This window comes from Carassius auratus, unplaced genomic scaffold (genome assembly GCF_003368295.1).
Source record: "Carassius auratus strain Wakin unplaced genomic scaffold, ASM336829v1 scaf_tig00216334, whole genome shotgun sequence".
Classification (NCBI taxonomy): domain Eukaryota; kingdom Metazoa; phylum Chordata; class Actinopteri; order Cypriniformes; family Cyprinidae; genus Carassius; species Carassius auratus.
The window spans coordinates 100,592-107,958 of NW_020528516.1; the positions used below are offsets into that span (position 1 = coordinate 100,592).

The window sequence follows — 7,367 nt, forward strand, 5'->3', positions numbered from 1 at the left end:
ATTCCGCTGATTTCGGTTTCTCACAACTTGAACTCTTGGCAGTTAAAATGTTGGCAAACTGGCTGATCGGGACTCAAACTGAGACGATCAGTTCTCATGAGAACACAGCTGATAATTAAGTCACACTTAAAAGAAAATCCCCTTGCCAGTGTTGAATATGGATCTGTCACACTATTAAAGCACATGTTTTCTCAGTTACAGGCTGCAGTTGATGGAAAAAGGAAAATTGCCCCCTCCATATTCACCAGTGGCCCCAAACAACATACCCGGCCCAGGAATGCAGGTCGCCTATCAAACCCAGCCAGGTCAGTTGACCCTCTGGTTCTGAACCATAACCATGTTCATGGCGCCATTTGTTTCCATCAATGATCGTGGTCTACTGTACACAGCCCACCACTGACAGTCATGACATCCAGCATAACTTAAACATCTACATCTCGTATTGATCATAGCACATGAGACTTATTTCAGAAGGAATGTTTCCGCATACCACAGTGTTACTGTAAACACCCAGCATTTCTAGAAAAGATGTGACTTATTTCACTTTTTCCGACTGACTGCAATATTTGCTATCTAAAATTGAGCATATATTTACATAATATTTGCCAGTGTTTTGGAAGAACGAGTTCGTTTGAGAAATATATAAAGTGTTTTGGTAGTTAAGTGCATTTTGAGTGTGGACTGAGCTGCTGTGCAAAGATGAAAGTTGGTTAGGGGACTGTGTGAAGAGTTTTGGAAAAGTGACCTAAGTATTGAGAAAAGCTAGCAATTGTTAAAAAAAACTGTAATTTAAGTTAAAAAACAACAACAACAACAACAATGGTCTGAATGTCAGTGTTTACTGGAAACACTTTTTATGCTTAAGTTATAAATGTAAATCAATTTGATAAATGAGATAAATCCAACCTTTTAAAAAAAGAAAATAAATCCTCATGTCATGCCACCATTTGGAGATGATGGTTGTCTGTTTTCCAGCTCCAATGGCCAACGTTTACCAACCTCAACCTGCCCAGATGCAAGTCATGCCTCAGCCTGTATATATGCCTGCTCCTGGTGAGTGTTGATGTGCTGTGAGCGTCTGGTTCTGTGGGTTTCATCACCAGCTTGTTTCTCTTTCAGCTCCAGCACAGCCTGTAATTCATATGGTCCAAGGTCCTCCGCCAGTCCAAGGTGAGCAGTAAACCCTTAGATTACTCTGTGTTCAAATACTAGAGATTTTGTCAAGCACAAGATTCATCTGTGTGACATGTTATAGGACATAAGTAGTGCTTTGTTTTGTTAATCTTTTTAAGTGTACTGTGATGTTTGGATACAAATAATTATTGTAAAACCTGAAATAAAGATAAAATAGCAATATTGTGAAAGCTGAACTTACTAACAGATGATATGAGGGATATCAAGTAAGTCAGGATCAAAAGTGATCTTATTTACCTCCGTTACCCTTCCTTTTATCCCTTTTATTTTTTTTCATCTGACCATTCGTTGATGTTACAGTGTTTAATGTCAGTAATTGTCAGCAGCTACTATTAAAGCTTTCACTTTAACAATGTTTGATTTAAAACGTTTGACGCAGGTTCTCTCATTTTTTGGAATCCACGCATTCCGCTGATTTCGGTTTCTCACAACTTGAACTCTTGGCAGTTAAAATTAGTTGGTGTTCCTGTAGCTCAAATGGTAGAGCATTGCGTTATTAAGCACAAGGTTCGGGGTTCGATTCCACGGGAACACATGATAGGTAAAAATTGATAGCCTGAATGTACTGTAAGTAACTTTGGATAAAAGCATCTGCTAAATGCATAAATTAAAATGTTGGCAACTGGCTGATCGGGACTCTATTAGCTGTAAGACGATCAGTCATATCACTCATGATAACACAGTGGATAACATAATTAAGTCACACTTAAAAGAAAATTTCCTCAATCGTGGCTGCAGCTCAGCCTACATTTGTGCCTGTCCCAGGTGAGTGTTAATGTGCTGTGAGCATCTGGTTCTGTGGGTTTTCATCACCAGCTTGTTTCTCTTTCATCTCCAGCACAGCCTGTAATTCATGTGGTCCAAGGTCCTCCGCCGGCCCAAGGTGAGCAGTAAACCCTTAGATTACTCTGTGTTCAAATACTAGAGATTTTAATCAAGCACAAGATTAATCTGTGTGACATGTTAGAGGACATCAGTAGTGCTTTGTTTTGTTAATCTATTGAAGTGCACTGTGATGTCTGAACTCAAATAATTGTTAATGTTAAACCTGAGATAAAGATAATAGCAATATTATGAAAGCTGAACTTATTAACAGATGAGTGCTATGAGTGTCTGGTTCTGTGGGTTTTCATCCCCAGCTTGTTTCTCTTTCAGCTCCAGCGGCTCCTGCTCCGGCCCAGGGTAAGAAGTAAAGCCTTACTTTGTGTTCAAATACTAGAAGGATTCATCATACTGTAATGCAGTGTGTTCTGGCACAATACAAAAACAATAAAACTAATAATATAAAAAATAATTTACAGCTCTCAACCATTAATTTACAACTTTTTACAGTGTTTTACCGTAATTCTACCATGGAAATTAACTCCACTCCCACTGCTTCAATCTGTTCAAGTTTAAAAACTAACATTCATACGATGTTAGTAGTGTGAAGGAAAATTTAGTTGTCAGCTATAGCACACATGAATTTGCTGAAGTACTTAACACAGAGATCACCACTGTATCATTGACACCACATTTACTGTCTTTATATAAAGCAACAAAGATCAGTGTTTGTGTCTCATCATTGACTGAAGCACAATCTCTACTTTCCAGCACAATGGTGAACAACAAAACTACATTAAACTAACAGATCTCTCTTGTGTAAAAACACATTAATACAGTTGAGTTCAGTATTTACTCTCATTATCAGTGTATAACTTTGCATACATTTTTTTCTATGGATGTTCACAAATATTTTAGTCAGATTCACTTTTTTTTATTTGGTAACTGTGACTTTTATGTTTTACAGTATATTGCTGTTTTTTTCCTAGACTTAACAGCAACAAACTGTAGAAAAACAGTTATTTACTGGCAACCATTAATTTACGGCAATAAACTGTAGAAAAACAGTTTGCTACCAGTTTGTTGCCGTAAATTAATTACAGTTTATTACTGTTAAATTATGTTTAAATCTTTAACTCTTTAAACCCCACAAAAAAATCCTCAGTTTTAAATGAACACTTATAATGTGTGCACACTACAGAGTGTTTGAATAACACTGAATCAGTGAAGTTAATGAGATAATTCCGTGATTAATTGATGATTGAGCATGAGTGATGAACACCTGCTATTAACAAACCGAATCACTAAAGAAAAGAGAAACACAAGGACTACAAATGACTTCAGACACAGCCTTAGATGAAATCAACTGAAATAAAATACATGAAATCTCTCAAGATCTGATTAAACAACCCCACAAACAGCATCACCAGCTCCACTTATTAATAACCAGACTGACTTTATTTCTGTCAAATGTCTACAGAAGATCTTATTGAAAGTTAAATAGGTTTAGGTGTTTTTTTTCTCTCACGATGGAGATCAGTGTTTACTTTAGTTGTGCTCTTGAACCGTGACTTTTCAACACTAAGGTTTTTTTTTTCCTTTATTTTTTTGCAGTAACAATGTGTCTTTGGAACTTATTATAGCAAAAAAAATATTAGAAAAATTATATATATATATATATATATATATATATATATATATATATATATATATATATATATATATATATATATATATATATATATAAATAATATGCATGCTGGGAGTCACCATTGTCAACATTGTTGAGGTTCATATGCTGATTGTTGAGGTCTCTCTTTGAGTGTTAATGACATAGAAACTCAAAATATTTTTAAACAAACTATTTTTAAATCTTTATGTTCTTCACATCACTGTTCAGTCTTACAATATATATATATATATATATATAAAAAGAATATGTGTAATACACTGTTAGAAACAGCCAGATGAATTTTAAAGACATTTGTATCATGAGTTGCAAAATCTTTACATATGAAAATGTGCCTTCAAAAGTCTTTGCAAAGCTGGAATTGCCCCACTTTATAGAAAGAGACACTGGCATTGTAGGCTACTGGTTCAGGAAACAGTCTTTGTCCTCTGTAATATGTGCAGCACACATCTGAATATTTGGGTTGAACTGTTCTGAAACAGTGTGGTAAAAACAACTTAACCACTGATTTAGTTATGTCCTCTTTCGGAAGACCAATAGACCAATAGTAGTTTCGCTTTCACAACGAAAACGTGTCTACACAACATGGTGCCAGTGGCAACAGCAAGAATCAAATTTACGCTTCTTTCTTTGCGTGAACATTTGGGCGGCGTTATGCAAAAAATACCACATTGTGATGTAGACGTGTGGGGGCGTGTTTAAACAAGCTGTTTCAGGGGTGAGTGTTTGACTCTTAACTTTTATAAAGAATATCTCTTTGGGTTTGAGACTTTAGTCTTTGCAACTTTACTCATCTTCTTTATGCACCAAGAGCTTGTAACACTCTGAAGACAAAGGAAAACTTGAAATCGTATCATATGACGCCTTCGACTCTTTTATCTATGTATTTATTGAAGCAGTAATTATTCCACCACATCTGACTACTGCTGCGGGACGGATGAAATGTCATTACTGCCAGAAGGAGGTCGTGACAGAGGTAAAATATGTCAATGGCATGTTGGTGTGGGTCCTCGTTGGAACTCTTGGCCTTTTAGGGTAAGGAATCATATTCATCAGATTCAAATGTATCAAACTGACAGAGAAAAGAAAACACACTTATTTGTTTCATTCCAGGATCTGGCCGTGTTGTTTGATTCCTTTCTGTGTGAACGGCTGCAAGGATGTAAAGCATACCTGTCCCAACTGCAAAACCATCGTCAGTGTGTACAAACGCATGTAGCTTGCTCTGAAACAAAGAAAATCTGATAGACCAACATAAAAACTCTGAGTGTCTTTAGGGGGAAAGCATGGTTGGTTGTAGCACTTTTTGCATTTCCTTCGGTTTCTCAGAGACTGTGTGTGTTAGAAAAAACAATTGTAATGCTTTAAACCTACATCTGTCAGTTGTAATGTGTGAATATATGATAATATATGTACAAATTGTTCTTAAACAGACAAGATCAAATGCTACAATTGACCCCAAACAGGGGTTCTTTAAAATTATTTTAAGAAATAAATCTGTAAAATAACAGAAAAAGTGGCACCATTAATTTTGTTCATTTTTATTCATTATAAAATATAATACAATGTTGTGAGAAATACATGTAAAAAAAGTAAATACAGTAAAGCAAAATGTTTGTTGTACAATAAATAATTTCCCTAAAATTAATACAGGTAGGTGTGCCTTGTATTTAAAAAAATAATTCAGTGCATGCTAAAAAAGTTGTACTCCAGTACAGCTACCCTTTACTGTAGTTACCTCCCAATTTTTTTCTGTGCCCCTCTGGCCACCTTTTTTCCAGGACACCCTGATGACATTTTCAATATGCACAATAAAGACAATTACATTCACATGTGCATGTTCATCGGCTTTCTCTTAATAACACTTATATGCAAATGTTAAGGGAACATTTCATTTTATAATTGTGCAAATATAATGCGAATATTGCTTTTGATTGACTCCACTCAGAACATTCTAAAACAAGTAGTAAAATTAAAAAAATGGTTAGATGAACACCCAACTAAAATATTTCAGGGAAAACATTTAATAAATGATCTATAAATAAAGAAATAAAAGCAAATGAATGCAAAGATAAAGGTTTCAATGGGTTTCAGTGTTTTTACAGATGACATCTTCACTTTACCCCAAAAATGGGTCTCCATCGACCACAGTCCAGTTCACAGAGGTCCTGGTCCATGCAGATGAGTGTTCACCACAAAAGACCAATCATTTCTCTTTTATTTCACGTATTGAGATTCGTTCCCAGCACTAGAGTGTGAAATATACTGAATGAATTGTCATACAAACTCATTTTGAGAGCATTAGTGTGTTTCCTTTCTTAAACACTAGATGGCATTCTAGCTTCTAACCAGCATTATTACCTGTCCTCACTGTCTGGAGGAATAATTTAATCTTATTGAGAACACATAGCTCCAGACTTACTGTCCAAATCTTTATTTGTTACTAGAATACTTACAAACCTCTAAACAAACATCACAATCTGAAACCAAACCTCTTTTACTCCAATTCAGCACAAACATGGGGTTTATCTGTATTACATACACCTACACTCTTCTTGTTATGTCGAGCGTTTAAGAGAATATGAAGGTCAGCAGTCTGAGACCGAATAAGCTGACTGATATACTGTAAGACTGGTCGGGGAAAAGATGAGACATTAGGGGTTGATGGAAATTTAAGAATTTTGTGAACATGCTCCATCTGACCATTCAGTTAGGAACTCAGTTTTGCATGATGCTGAGGAACTTCTGAAAACAGATTAGCATTGGCGTTCATACTTATAATTCAGCTCCACCTCTTATCTCTGCCATACACCATCCAGTGATATCTATAGTGAAGAGCATCGGCATTTCCACAGCTTTCCACCGACTGCAGAAACACACAGGTATGTGTCATATATTATGATTTTGGTGTTTTAGCTAGAAAAAGATAGGAATCATTGTCTTTATTTTGGATTATGTGCATCCACACAGTCACATTTGTGATGTTTGGATACAGATAACGGTTATATGAGAACATGAGATAAAGATAATGACAATATTAAAGGCTGACATCCACAGCAACCTATGACTCATAATCTTTATCACTGTCCTCACCCTCACTGCTTCTATCCTCTTTGATCATCAACAACTTTTTCTGATGCTCTGCTCTCACTATCACCAATAAGTAAAAAAAAAAAAAAACATACAAACATTCACCTAAAACATGAACAAAGGTTATTATGCAGCCTGCTAATGTTAAACAATAGTGCCAGTGCAGTCAGTCAGTGTGTTATTTTTATTATTGCTTTGTTTTTTGTTTTTTTGTAGCTCGACTGAAGCCCTCTCATTCACAGATTGCTGATAATGAGACCAGGTCAATACTGCCCTCGACATCCAGCACCACCAGGGGTCCGAACCAACATACCCTAGCAGCCACAACAGGTCGTCTATAAAAAACCCAAAGGTGAGTGGACCCAGCCCCGCTGTGGATGGGTTTGCAGAGAGATTTTTCAGAAGACATCGCAGGTGCTACGTCACTTCCTCCCCAAGCGCTCTGGCCCTGTGGCTGTGAGCCACCAGGAGAACCCTGCCACTCAGCCTGCAACGACGGCGCAGCCTCACCCCCATCACAAATCTGTGCCTGGGCTGCAGCAGCGCTCCCGGATGGGGAAACGCTTCCCCT

At 36.7% G+C, this 7,367-nt stretch overlaps 1 long non-coding RNA gene across 1 annotated transcript; it reads left to right on the forward strand.

The window, feature by feature from the left end:
- The first annotated feature begins 2,032 nt into the window (after positions 1-2,032).
- LOC113097632 (uncharacterized) lies at positions 2,033-4,982 on the forward strand. Its single transcript, XR_003288900.1, has 4 exons — positions 2,033-2,077; positions 2,350-2,376; positions 4,603-4,741; positions 4,820-4,982. It is a non-coding gene; the product is annotated as an uncharacterized LOC113097632 (long non-coding RNA).
- The last annotated feature ends 2,385 nt before the right edge of the window (positions 4,983-7,367 follow it).